Here is a 12,795-nt window from a genome sequence, read left to right as displayed (position 1 = left end):
TTGGTTGTGACTTATTTTTTGGTTTTTTTGATCCCCTTTTTTTTTTTTTTTTTTTTTTTTTTTTTTTTTTTAGCATGAGATGACCAAAATGGGAAGGCTGATTTGTTTGTAGTATCTTTATGTATAATAATCATATGTAAGGGATTAAGCACTCTCTTGATGTTGTCTAGCTATTGAAGATTTCACCTAGATACTATTGTGTGAAAACCGTACAAAAAAGCAACGAGGAGAAAGAAAAACATTGATTTTGGTCAGAGAACAAAAGAGAAAAATCTGTTGTATAGGGGACTGCCTAGTGAAGTGAAGTAAACTAAGGCAGGTCAGCCCAAAAAGCAAGAATTGTGTGGCTGGAGTTTAAGCTATATGGAAAAGATTAATTCCTAGCTTTGTTGAATTGCTAAATGTGATACTGATCAGGTTCTAAACAATTAGCTTCTTCCTTCAATAATTTAGAGCACAAGGAATTCTCTAAACTATCACAGAGCATTTTTACTCTTGTTAAAAAAACCCCAAACAAACCAAAAAACAAAAAAACCAAACCAAAACCCAGAAAATCAAAAACCTCTGTGTTTTCTCTAAATGAAACAATAGATCATGTTAGCCCATCCTAAAAAAATGTTCTTAATATAGCAGCACAATAGGAGCATTTTTCTGTTGCGGCAGATGTTAAGCGTAGAAGTCTAGAACATACCTGGTCCTTGCAGAAGTTTTTCCGTGACACCATGCTGGAGTTTCTGCAGCATTGATGGTTCTGGAGAAGGGAGGCCTGTACACATTTGCACAGCCTGAGAAACAAGCAGGAAGAGCAAGAGCTGCTTCTGGTCACAAAAATGCAACATTATGGGAATAACTGAGACATGGTAGGACAGCTCATGCAGCAGGAAATCTGTAATGGACAGATACAAGCTCTTCAGGAAGGACAGGTGGAGAAGACAAGGAGAGGGGCTGCCTATGATTTGAAGGAGTAGCTTGTGGGTCAGAGGAGAGGCCACCAAGCATGACACTGTGGTGGGAGTGCACTGTAGATCACTGATCAGGGTGGCAAAGTACGTGAGGCCTTTAAATAACTGAAGAAAGCCTCTGGATTACTCACTGGTTCTCATGAGATTTCAGTCACCCTAACATCTGCTGGAAGTGCCATAAAGCAGGACATAAGTAATTTAAGTAAATTTCTGGAAAACGTGAGGGATAAGTGTTTGATACAGTGAGCCATCCAGGGCTCACACGCAGCGGGATTTGTTACTCACAAATAGGGAGGAACTGATGTAATATCAATATTTGGGGATGTAATATCAAAGGCAGTCTTGGCTGTGGTGGTGAGATCAGGGTCCTGAGAGGACTGAGGAAAGCAAGTAGCACAGTGCAGACCCTGGACGCTGGGAGAGCAGATTTTATTTTACTCAGGGAATTGGTAGGTGAGATGCCACAGGAGGAAGCTCTGCAGGATAAAGGAGTTCAGGAAAGCCGACATGTTTAAGGACAACTTCCTCCTAGTGTATCTGCCAAGACAGAGCCCTTGGCAATGATACAGGCTGGGGGCTGAAAACTGGCAAGCAGCTCTGTAGAGATGGAGAGGACACTGGAAGACAGCAACCAGAGCATAAGCCAGCAGTGTGCCCTGGCAGCAAAGAGAGGTAAAAGGACCAACAACAAGTGCTTTATAAGCAGTAGTGCAGCCAGTAGGTTGAGGAAAATGACTGTTGGCTTCTGTTCAGTGCTTTGTTGAATGCATTTAAATATTGCATCCCAGTTTTGCCCCCCTTCTTGTCCCCCAGTACAAGAAAAATGTAGGTGAAAAGGAGCAAGTTTAGCAGTGGATCATCGAGATGATCAAGGGCTGGAGCGCTTCTTGAGAGGAGGCCAAGTGAGCTGCACTTACTCAGCCTGGAGAGGGATGCCTTCTGGGGTGCATAGTGGTGAGAGGGTATATATTGAAAGAGTATGGAGGAGCAGTTCTGACTGAATATGAGGAGAACCAAGCAGTGGAGCAGAGTCCTGATGAAGCTAGGCAACCTCCATCCTTGGAGGTTTTCAAGACCGGACTGGATAAAGCCCTCAACAACCTGGTCTCATCACATAGCTGACCCTGTTCTGAGTAGGAGCTGCTGAGGTCCCATCCAACCTGAATTATTCTATGATGCTCTGACCACCGTGGAAGTAGGCACAAACTGTGTACCACTGTATTTTGTGGATCCTATGAGGTAGGATGTCCTCATATCTGCTTCTTCTCAGACTGAGAATTATGGCGAGTTACTGCTTGATGTCTGCGCTCCTGTTGAGCACCCCATGCACAGCAGCAATGTGTTGGAAGCAAGCTGGGACTTGGTCTAATGTTTAACAGACAGTTGTTAGATAGTCTTTAGGTATGTGTAAGTGATACTGATACAGAAGTACTCCCCATACTCAGCACTGGTGAGGCAGCGCCTCGAATACTGTGTTCAGCTTTGGGCCCCTCCCTACAAGAAAGACATTGCATTGCTGGAACATGTCCAGAGGAGAGGAACAAAGCTGGTGAGGGGTCTGGAGCCCAAGGCTGATGAGGAGCGGCTGAGGGCACTGGGCGTGTTCAGCCTGAAGAAGAGGAGGCTGAGGGGAGACCTTATCGCCCTCTACAACTGCCTGAAAGGAGGGAGTAGTGAGGTGAGTGTTGGTCTCTTCTCCCAGGTAATGGATGATAGGATAAGGAGAAATGGTCTGAAGTTGTGCCAGGGCAGGTTTAAGCTGGACATTAGGAAAAGTACTTTCACTAAAAGGCTTGTTAAGCATTGGAACAGGCTGGCCAGGGAAGTGGTTGAGTCCCCATCCCTGGAAGTATTTAAAAGGAACAGGCTGCCCAGGGAAGTGGTTGAGTCCCCATCCCTGGAAGTATTTAAAAGACGGGTAGATGAGGTGCTATAGGGACATGGTTTAGTGGTGGAATGGCAGGGTTAGGTTAATGGTTGGACTTGATGATCTTAAAGGTCTTTTCCAACCTAAACGATTCTATGATTCTGTGATTCTAAGTAATGTCAGAAGGAAAGGAACTCAGAATTAAACCCTCAGTGTGCCCTGCATGTCAGATTGCAAATCCTAAGCAAAAATCTGGTTGTTTGTGGGAATAATTTACTTGAAAAAGAATTGTACAATCTCTTGTATATTTTCAAAGTTTTATAATATATATTGCGGAATCACAGGTAAGTTTCCCCAACGCTGCTTGATATTACATATCCAGCAGTAGCACATACATAAATCAGTCAAAATCAGCAATTACAGTAAAAGGCTATAACCATTATTTAAGCAAAACTTGTTTCAAAAGTCCTGCTTTGAGATTACAGCAGGTTGGCTCTGCCAGACTTTCAGGGGCAGATCAAACTGGTAAGACTGGAGGACTGGAATTCTTGAAAAATACAAGTTTTAGGAGAAAGTAATACAGGAGGAGCCAAAAATCACTGAAAGTGCTGGAAAGAAAACAAACTAATTAGTGCTTAGGGCATATAATTGTTTCTGTTGGTAACAGAGTTTCTGTTGTTTTTTTGGAATAGCAGTTCAGAGTGATTTGGAGTTTTGTTTGGTTGAGTTTTGGGTGGGTTTTTTTTTCCCAGCAAGAGAATTCCTTATCAGACAAAAGAATAATCTTCTCTGTGGGAAAGCATAATTGCATTCAGGAGTCAGAGATAATCCTCCAAATTAATCTTTGATGGGAGCCACATAACCTTTGAGAAAATAAACAGGCTAGGAAAATAATATACTTCTGACAAATCTTGTATTTACCCATAATAAAAATGTTTGATTATAACCTCCTGTCTGCAATATGAATCTCTGGACAGTCTCACTCCCCTTCTCCTGTCATCCTTCCCCTCTCCCTGTTTTATTATGTCAGACTGTAAAGTGCATTCTTCTCCCCAGGTAATACTGGATAGTCAGGAAACAGTCATAGATCTGCTTTCATAGCAGTTAGTCTTCGGGAGTTTATAGACTTGCTCTCTGTATGCTACCTGTGTGGGCATGGGAAGGGTTCCATACTCCTCGGTGAAAAATTGCTGATACCAAGTAAAGCTGGAAAAGCAAGGGGTTGATTTTTCTATTTTGACAATGCAGTGTAATTACATCTTTTCTGAAAATCCATGCCAGCCTCTCCTTGTTTTTCAAATCTTTTCCCTTTTTTGAGGTCCCCAATATTGTATCGGTTCATTTTGAGTCATGGGAGGTACTTTATCCTATTTTAATGAGGGCCATTAAGTTGGTGGTATTGAAGCTCCTCTGCAGTGCTCTACCTGATTGGATGCATTTATACTCTTTTCTTTCTTTCCTTCCCCCCCCCCCAACCCCCCCCCTTGGTGGTGGTTTTTTTCTTTTCTCCTGCTTTGTTTTAACAGCTCTTTTGAAGCTTTAGCAGCAATACAAAATAAGGAAATAAAAACTAGAGACATTTTTTCCTAGTTAGTAAATTGTTAAGTTGAATAGCTGAGCAGATCGTATTAGACATTGCTAGGGAAGCTCATCCTCCAGTGCAATAATGGATAGTCTGACTTTTTAAAGATGCAAAAGAGTATAGCGGTTTCTTCTCTAAGTGAAACATTCTTTTGGGCACAGCACAGAAATGCCAAAACCATATTTGACTCTTCCAGATTCTGTACTTGTACAAATAACTTACTTAATTCAAATCACAAATCACAAGATTTCTTCTGAAAATGACTCTGAAGTGTTCTGTGCTTTCATCTGTCCTTCAGCTCTTGCCTATGGAGAAAGATGCATACATTTTACATTGTATGTACAAGCTATGGCACATAGCATACATATATGGCATTCATGACTCAGCTTGAATTGAAACTGCTTGTTGAATGTTTTCCATGTCTGCAAATGGTTCCAATGCACTCGGACTCGTAAGAATATGCTTTGGAACATTATTTCATCATAATGTGTGTAAACATTAATTTCATTAAACTGTTATTTGATGTTATAAAAGATGTGTGACAAAAGTATTTGTATTTGGAAACAACCAGGAAAAACTCGGTGAAAGCATAGAATAAATGCAACTTAGTATCATATTTTTTCTTTCCTCCATGCTGTCAGCACTTTGTCAGAGGCAAAACATAGCATGATTGTGTTACCTTCCTGCCAGGGTTGTATTGCCTTAAGAGGTTTGCATTGAATGGCAATAAATGAAAGAGGTGCGGCAGTTTTCTCTTCATGTTCAACAATTTATCCTTAAATCTGAAATGGAAGTTTAGAAGTGCCCTGTAGCAAGCTTCTTAATAGGCCATGTAAATCTGAAATGGAAGTTTAGAAGTGCCCTGTAGACATGGCCTATTAAGAAGCTTGCTTATGACCAAATTATACTGGATAGTTTTCTGAATTAAAGTAATAATAATAGTAAAAAAAAAAAAAAAAAAAGTCAGACCTATCATAAGTGATGGAAAAGGACCAGAACATTTCCATTATATCCAGTCACTCAGCAGTTTCTCAAAATAAAATCTGGCCATAATTCAATGAAATGTTGTTTGTGTAAAATTTTAGATTGGAGGATTGGCTTTGTATCCTGATTGTCCTGATGAATTGGAAAATGCCTGAAATAATAGGCAATGGTATAATAGGTAATAGACTAAGTACCGGTCCAGAGCATTATATCAAAGAAGGAAAAGTTAAATAGATTAACTAAGTATAAGTGATTAGACATAGAGCTTAAAAAAGACCTAGGTTTTATACACTTGTGCATAAATACTGTTGTATTTTATATATATATACACACACATATATGTGTGTGTATAAATAAATACATGTGTGTGTGTGTTTATATACACACTGATACATAAGCTAAGTCAACAGCACAGATTCTTGTAAAAAGCAAATGTAATTGTGGAATTATTAACCAGGGGATAAAATTACTTAATTTGCACTACTGATGACTTTGCTGGGAAAAAGGTTTTGATGCTTCTTTTAATGAGCAGACAAGCTGTGAAAAGTTCATAGGATGCTAGTAAGAATAATAAAGGCATTAGAACTTATGAGGAAAGGATGAAAAAGTCGTATTTGTCTGATGCCATAAACGTCTTATGAATTTTGTATGTGTTGGTGGGGTTTTTTAATCCACTCATTTTTCTCCTACTTCCTTCTAGAGATACTGAGTCTTTTCCATTGCAAAAGCAAGCAAGCAAGAATTGGGATAAATATTAGGAGACTTTGAGTGCTTAACTGTCATTATATGGGTTACTGAGAAAGGCAGTGAGATCTGTCACTGGTGGTCTTGATTGGGATAAATGTCTATTTCAGCTCCCTGCTTTCAGGCTAACTTTAAAGGACTTCTGAATATCCTTTCTAGCTTTACTGTCATGACTATAAACACAGAAGATGAAGTACCTGAACAGAATCCAGGTCCAGTTAACTGAGGGCTGGCTAATACGTAAGGGCTCTTTCTTCCGGATTTATTTTGCACTTAATACTGTTTCTTCCTTAGCAACATCTCATTTCCAACCTTAAATTTTCTAACCATCTCAAACACATAAGTAAATGTGATAATTTTTTTTAAATACATAAATTACATGTTTTTCAGGACTTAACACTGATTTCTGTGTGAATGCTATTATATTATACCATGTTACCAGTGAGGTTTTTATTTAGCAAAGATAACAAGATGTTGTAACTTGAATTAGGAGCTGTTTTTTATTCGTGTTTGGTTCTCATCTAAATGTCTTTTAGAAAATGTACACAACAATTGTTAGGTTTATATATGCCCAGTAAGAAGTAAGTTTAAACCTTTCAATGGGAGTTTTGTTTCTTATTGGGAAGTACCTGATAATCTAGTTAACCTCCTAGTGGTTTTTGAAGTTCTTACTTTTTAAGAAACTGAAGTTTCTATGATAACAAATGTGACAGGATATAGTGAAAGAGACAGCTGAAGCATTTTAAACATTTGTTCAAGTGAAAAATTGGATTACTCATTTAGCATAAGTAAAGTACAAGCGGTATTTGTACCTGCATAGTTAGGAAGATAAATGGGTTTTTTTCTACAAATATGTATACCTTCCTTAAGTTATTGGTTTTGTGGGATTTTAATTGACTAATGAATTCTACTGTCCTTAGGATATATTAATACATAACACTTTGCTGAACTTCCTTTACTACTGCAGATACTGAGAATTTTGTGAGGGAGAGATGAGGAAAACCTGACTTATTTATCAGGCAGCTCAATGATGTCCTTTGCCCTCCTCTCCCCAGTTAGTTTTAAACTGGGAAAGAATTTGTATTTGAGGTGAAGGTTTTATATGCATAATTTTTATTTCAGTTAAGTTAAAAATGTATTAAGAATGTAAAGATGCTATTACAAGATAGGTCAGAAGGAGTTTTATGAAAAACTAGGCATTGGGCTGTGTTCTGGTTTTGTAATTCAACTTGAAGACAAATGCAAAACATTAAAGAAAACCAGAGGAGAAGAAAACAAATGTTTTGAAAAAGGAAATATTAATGTCTGTTTGATCTGTAGTACACTAATAGTACTCCATCTTAGACAGGTAAGACAAATTGACCTAAAAAGCCTATCATTTTGTTCTCGATAGGGACCTGTAGCTTTCATGTGTTCCTGTCTCTATCCTACAGTGCTTTTTGAGTAATGAGCTAAAAGTAGGAATGAAGAAGAGAGTTTAAGAAAGCATGAGTAAGGGCAAGGGGAGATGCTTTATTTTTTATTTGAAGTATATTTGCAAATAGTGTGGGATTCTGTTGGGTTTTTCTTAATAGATTCAATTAGCCCATTACTCAGTCAAAATACTATTGATGATTTATCAGTTGATCATAAAATGAGGTGGCTGTTGAAAGGCATATGTGTGCTGTGTTTTGATTCTTGGCAGGAAGAAGAACGGCTAATGTTAAAATGCCAATGAGTTTCTGAACAATAAGGCTTCTCCTCAGGCTTTATCACTTTCATTGATCAAAAATGAAAGAGAACTGACACATACTTCTGCATAGGCTGCTTTCTCTAGAGTCCTTCCTGTGCCTAATAAAACTGTGTGATGATCTACAGATTTGCCAACTTATCTTTATTAGTAAATGATCAGCCACCTTCATGATACTTGAAAAATTTAATTTTTCCTAATATCTTAGACACTGAGTATTTTTCTGCAGGATTTTTGTCAGTCCATAATCTTTTCCTCTCTAAAATTTTCACTGAGAATTAGTCAAGATGATTTTTTTTTAAAGTTCTATTGCAATGAAAACAATTGTTCCCTTTCTTCCATGTGAAGTAAAATGTAAGCAAGCTTTCACTTTCCTGACTACTATCATCCTTCTCCCTTTGGGGCGGAACTAGCTAGATTTGTTTTCTATTGACAAGACACTAGTAGTGTTTATGGCATCTCTAATCCATTTGTCTTGAAGCATTCGAAAAATTGTTTTGCCCCTTAGGTGATCTGGGCTTAATTCAGGAAATAAATGCTCTCTGGTAACAATCCTATATCCTTATTAGTTTGTGGGCATCAAATGGAACAGAACAAGATGAATGTTATCTATACTGAGGAAGATTAGAACAATCTATCTCGCCGGAAAAAAAGCCAGTTTGGCTGGTATTAGCTGGGAGATATATTCTGCCTGATCAGTCTAAAGAAATAAATGCAGTGGTTTACACAGAGTGGATTTTAATAGCTATTTCTAACACGCAAGCACTACCAGCAAGAGATGCAAAACAGACTGATTGCTCCAGCAGTAATGAGGCAAACGTTAGTTAAATCCGTTCAATGAAATCAGTTCTGCCAGTCTTTTTGCTGGGATATATCTGTGACTAGTACATGTCATTGTGAGTGTAGCTTGCTTAGGTAAAACTTTTGTCTTGCTTGGAGGTGCACCTGCAGCCAACCCTTACACGTGTAGGCTTAGTTTTTTGAGGGGATTTCACTGACTTCAAAGAAAAAATGCCTTCTGAAGCTGCCTCCTTTAATGCTATGAACTTTTCATAGTTTCTTCTTTCTTAGTAGAGCAAACCTACCAGTTTAGTCTTCTGCTGTTAAGTCCACTGAAGTTGAATCTGACCATTTACTTGTTTTTCTATCATAAGCAGAATCATAAGAGCCCAGGAGGTACAATGGATAACAAAAGAGATCTTAGACCTATTTTAATTCCATAATAAGAACTGTGTAAAGAGAGCCACAGCAATTTTGCAAGTCAGAACCTGAAATTGATAGGAAGAAACATCATATTTGCAGGTTTTGTTGGTATTATAACTCTCCTTCATACTGCAGTATCATTTTACAGCCATTTCTTCTGGTTTTCATTTTTGATTCAATGTTCTGAGCCTTTACTTTGTTTTTTAAAAACCAGGTTTATGATGCACACGAGGAGCATGACTATAGGCATTATCAGGGGATGGAAATAACAAATTGAATAATTCTTACTTACTCAGTTGTTAGTCAGATTTCAGAATCACTTGCTCTTGTAATGTTAACTCTTTATTTTATACTGCTCCATCTATTTTACTATTCCTATAGCATGGATACCCATTTTTTATGTAACTTGCTATCCAGTTACTTCATATTGTCTTTGTAGAGCTTGTATAAAACTCCTGAGAATTCTAAACACTGATACTGTGCATTAGAACTTTGCTTACTCTGTAGGTAAGATTATTAAATACAGGTGGAGGACACCATTCTTCAATCCATTGCATGTTCATTGCTCAAAGGCCACATGGCACAAGTATGGAAAAGCTAGGTTACTGCCAAGAAATCTTACTTTCATACCACACCCCCTTGGATTGAGCCTTTCCTTTGCACAGCTTAAAACATCAAATGGATTTAGGTACTTCTAGTGTAATTTTCCTTTTATGTGGCATGTAATTCCTGTAAATTATTGACAACAACAGGAATATAAAATATTTTTTTACAGTGCAGTTTCTATTCTGGCTTGTGGCTAATATTGTGAGACCCCTTTCTTTCTATCATAGCTCTTAGCTTGTAAACATTTTGTAATGTGTCTTTGCGCTTGGAAGCTTTAAAAATTGAGTTTTCTTTTTAGGGAGTGTAGTTTCTTGCAGTGCTAATAATTTTAATTGCTCTGTGTACTTGATGTAAAAAATATTTGCAAACAAGCTTTGAAGTGTCAGGATAAAACTTTTAAGTCTGATTTATTTTAACTGCTTGATCTGGAGGCCCATTTCCTGACACTTCTGTGTGCATGCTGGTCACAGAACCAAGCAGACACTACAATTATTACAAGTTTCCGTCTCTGTATTGCACTCTGGTGGCTTACAATGGAGGCATAAACATAGGTATCGCTATTCTATTTTCCATTTATTTTTGCTAGACAACCGCTTGTAGCAGCTGCTGGTTTTGCAGATTGATTGGGAAGGATGACACCTAGGACGAGTCACATAAGCCTTTAATCTTTCATCTGCTTATGAAATGCCAGGCGCATTGCTACTGCAAGGGGTTTGTGCAGTTACTTAGCTATACTACCAGCACACCAACTTTTATATGCAGTTTGTAAGTGAATTGCAGATTTTTGTATGCATGACTGCCATGTTTTGAAAAATGAAGCCCTATTTCCACTCAGAAGTTACTAGCTGTTTAAAGAACACTTTCAGAGTCTCTGATCATTGAAAAACTGTAAGTGAAAATAGCCTTCTGTTACAAGCACAGTAGCTGTGGCCAATGACAGGTGTGCAAGAGATTAGCCTGTGACAAAACTGGAGGTTCTTTTAACAAGTGTGTAAGGATATTCCAACAGTTTCTTCATGTTTCTTATTTCTTAGTTTTAGATAGTGAGTTTCAAAACTTAGGCAAAGACTGTGTGTATTTATCTGGCCAATAATTCTTCTAAGATAGATTAATTCCTTTTCTGTCTGAATATCTGTTTACCAGGCTGTCAGTGTAATTATGTGTTGATGATGGTGACATGAAATACAGTTCCCTAAATAGGTTTACTGCCACAACCACACTCAAGCCAAGTGTTTGTCCTGCCCACTATTTTAGAGGGATTGGGGAAAACAGCATATCTGCCAGGAGAGGCATTAAATATATCAGGTTGCAAACAGAGGCTTTATCCAGGACCGGTTACTATGTCTTCCTCGCTCCAGATACCTCTTGGCCTGCACAAAATACATCAAAGAAATTGTGTTTAATACACATGGACAGTGAAGAGGAGAGACCATTCTGCACTGGCTCTAGTTTCCCTTTCTGTTGAGCCTTTGTACACTACCTTGCATCCCATTTGTTTTGCTTTGTGCATAACCTTACTGCACAATCAAGGTACCATCTCTTCCTTCCTACAGCATCTGAACATGAAACAGAAAGGCAGAAAGAAAGAGAGAAAACAAGCTAAGAGTCTAAAGTATCAGAAATTTCCAATCTATCTACCAGTGCTGATGTGGCTTCTGATCCAGAGACAACTGTTTTTTTTCTCTGCAAGTTGTCAAAGTTGATTAAATTATTTCAGATGAGAAATTTCTCCCACTAGATTTTAATCAATGAAATGATGGTATAAATGCTCTTTTCTGTGGTTTGACATCATTGTGACAGTCTGAAGAATAATCAATAGAAATGATAAGGATGGTTACCACTGACTAGTTTATTAGCATTATCAGTTTCACAGTAACTGACCTTTTCCCTCTCTGCCTCACTTCTCTTCATCTGTCATGTTTCATTTTGTCAGATTGATTTCCTTTTACTATAACAGTTGGTATGTGGCAGACTTGAAATGCTAATCAGCCCTTACAGTTTCTCACACAGTGTTGAGAAACTACTAGCTGTATTTAAAGAAAAATGGGAACGTTATTGCTAATTGGGTCCTCCTGAGAGTGTTACAAAATAAAATTTATTACTTGCTACTAGTACCCACTTTATTTTGAAATACTAAACTTAAATTTTAAAATTATGTGATCAATATTTATTACCAGTAAAGAAGTTGCTACTGTCATTTAAGAAAATCTGTTCATTATGGAATTAAACTTGCAGAAATTTATGTAGATTTTTTTAAGGTGATGATATTAATTGTACTTGTATTTGTCTCTCTAAAGCATGGTCTGATTGTTGCAGGACATGATTTCTTAACAGTAATAGAAAAGCATGCTTGGATGTGTACCCATGCATCCACATCACAGCTTCAGCTCTCCTGTGCCATGCACAGCAACCTGGATGGGAAAACTACAGCATTTCCCTTCCTCCCACGGTAAATCTGCACTTGACACCTTTTAGCTATAGTCTTTATGCAAGCATAGTCATATAAACAGTCCCTATTGAAGTTTTTATGACTATATAGATGGAAGGCTTGTGTATTTAAAATGAAATAGAATTTATTCCCTAAGATGTGGCATTTGGATAGAGAACTGTTGTTCACCTGATGTGTATGATGTGCACCTGTGGCTTGTTTCCTCAATAGTCAACTTCTCCCATCGGTAAGATTATTCTGAATAAGCTACAGCACACCTCTGCTAAGTCTGAATGAGACACGTTTTCATTATCTTACTGCCTATAGAGTTCTACATGTGAAATTATGGTTTGCAGTAAAATTAATACCTACCGTTCTTAATTCTTGCTTCTGATCTGCCACAATGGGAAGTCATCTTGAACATCTTTGCAAGTAAGTCCTAAGGCAATACGATTTGGCCTTTGTCATAAAATCTGCATGTTAACAGGTCAAAAGCCTTCTCTACCCTTTTACTACCCCAGTGTGGCTGGCATTTTCAATAGGACACATGTGGAGAAAAATAAGACACAACTGCTACGAAATTAAAAGCTGAAAATGGGATATTGATTTGAACTGCAGTCAAACATGATTTGGTTTTCTATCTTTTATCTAATTTGGAGTCATCTTTTGTGGTGGACTCCTGAGTCTTTC

The 12,795-nt window shown here is 37.9% G+C and overlaps 1 protein-coding gene across 1 annotated transcript in view; it reads left to right on the top strand.

The window, feature by feature from the left end:
• PLGRKT (plasminogen receptor with a C-terminal lysine) overlaps positions 1-12,795 on the top strand; it is a 27,382-nt gene that overhangs the window by 4,660 nt on the left and 9,927 nt on the right. The window lies entirely within an intron of this gene.

The sequence above is a fragment of the Egretta garzetta genome, unplaced genomic scaffold, assembly GCF_000687185.1.
Source record: "Egretta garzetta isolate BGI_Z169 unplaced genomic scaffold, ASM68718v1 scaffold250, whole genome shotgun sequence".
Lineage (NCBI taxonomy): Eukaryota > Metazoa > Chordata > Aves > Pelecaniformes > Ardeidae > Egretta > Egretta garzetta.
The sequence above is the reverse complement of the archived record's forward strand: the minus strand, read 5'-3'. Positions and strand labels throughout refer to the sequence as shown.